Genomic DNA, 1,969 nt, shown 5'->3' with positions numbered 1-1,969 from the left:
ACAATACAAGAATCCTGTAAGTGTTTAATTTTTGTATTCTCCATCTTAAGTGTTACTATTCTGTTCCATATTAGTTTAAATTCTCCTGAAATTAGTCGTTTAAAAATTAAAAAAAAAAAAGTCTCTAAGGCCAATGTTGGTTTGCACTTATTCAGCATTTAACACTTTCTCTGTACACCATTTTTGTTTAATTTTTTATTAGTTTTTAATTAAAATCACAACTGTATACATTTATGGGGTACAATATGATGATTCAACATACAACGTGAAATGTTTAAATCAAACCGATTAACATCACCATCACCTCACTTATTTTCTCTGTTAAGACATTTAAAATTTACTCTTAGTTATTTTGAAACAGACCCTTACATTGTGCCCATCAGGCGAGATCCCACAAAATGCCTTCCCTCCTCCCACCCATCTCCCTCTCCCTTGCTAGACTATGTTTGTGTTTAATCACTCATATGAGTAAGTGTTTATATATTGGTTTCATAATAGTATTGAGTACATTGAATACTTTTTCTCCCATTCTTGAGATACTTTCCTAAGAATTCATCTTACTTTTGAGAGTCCCTTCTCTTCTCTTTATAGAAATTTGTTCAGTTAATAGTTATTGTAGTAATTCCTGCTTGTAAACTCTCTGTAATACTTCCCTGGGTTTTTAAATATGACACCATCATTGTTGAATAACGTTTTTGTCTGTAACTCTGCTCTTGTCTCAACAGTTTGAAGAGAGGATTCTATTATCATCTTGTGATTTCCACTGTGGATGTTAGTGTTTTCTTTTCATTTAATGCTTATTATTTTGTGTGCAACATGGTCTCTCCTTCTGATGGATTCAAAGGTCTTTTTTTTTGTCTCTTTGTCTTTGTCTTTGCAGCAACAATGCCACAAACCATGGATTCATTTTGTTTATCCTGCTTAGAATTGCTTTCTATGTGCACATGCAATTAAGTAGTTGCTTTAGCCATTTTTATTTATTTTTCTTTAAATATGGACTCTCCTCCTTTCTTCCTATTCTATCCTTCAATAACCAGGACTAATTGCATGGTGTTAATAATAACACCATAACAACATTATTGTTAATAATATGCATTAAGTGTTTATTTTATACAAGGCAATTTCACATCAATTACTGCATGTAATTCTTACAACCACTCTAGGAAGGAGACACTAGTTTATGCAAGAAAGAAACAAATTACCAAAGTGTCTCCCTACTCATGTGATATGAAGCAGAGACCTGTACCCAGGTATTTTGTCTCAGAGTCAGCTGTTTCTTAAGGACAGAAAGAGGAAAAAAATAAAACAAGAAAATGGGAGATGAAGGTGTGAAACTGATAGTGACGTGATCTAACATTTAATGTGCACCATCTGCTTCATGCTGAGATGAAATTCTTGATTGTGATTTACTATGGAAATAACATGTTTGGGTCTAGGATATGAAGCAGAGGCTCCTAGCCTAACAATGTCCACACCACAACACTGCACCTATTACTTGTACAAATCATCTTCTAAGAACCAAAGATCCACAAAAACACGCAAAGTTCATCTCATTCTGTTGTTTCCATTGAGCAAAGACACAATTATGTTAAAAAAAGACATGACAAACTTTTTTTGTATGTTTATATATATACAGAATAGATAGTTCAGAAATTCCTTCAGTTCATTGTTATTGTAATAATGCATCGTGGCCAACCTTCCCTGATACTTTTCTGTGTTTTTAAATATTTCCCCAACATTATTGCATAAGTTAAGTGTATAGCTGTGGTTTTTCACTCACCCATTTAAAGAGAAAAAAAGAAAATTTAATTTCATGGAACCCCTGGAAGGAAGAACGGATGTCAGAGAATACAACCATGGTGGAACCATTTTTTTTTTAATGCCAATTGTGACAAATGAGTCAGGAGAGCATGGATCCTGCGACCATGACCACAGTCAGTTTCTGCTGAGTAAAGAATAGTCCCATTGC

The sequence above is a fragment of the Nycticebus coucang genome, chromosome X (genome assembly GCF_027406575.1).
Source record: "Nycticebus coucang isolate mNycCou1 chromosome X, mNycCou1.pri, whole genome shotgun sequence".
NCBI classification, from domain to species: Eukaryota; Metazoa; Chordata; class Mammalia; order Primates; family Lorisidae; genus Nycticebus; species Nycticebus coucang.
Note: the sequence above shows the minus strand (reverse complement) of the source record.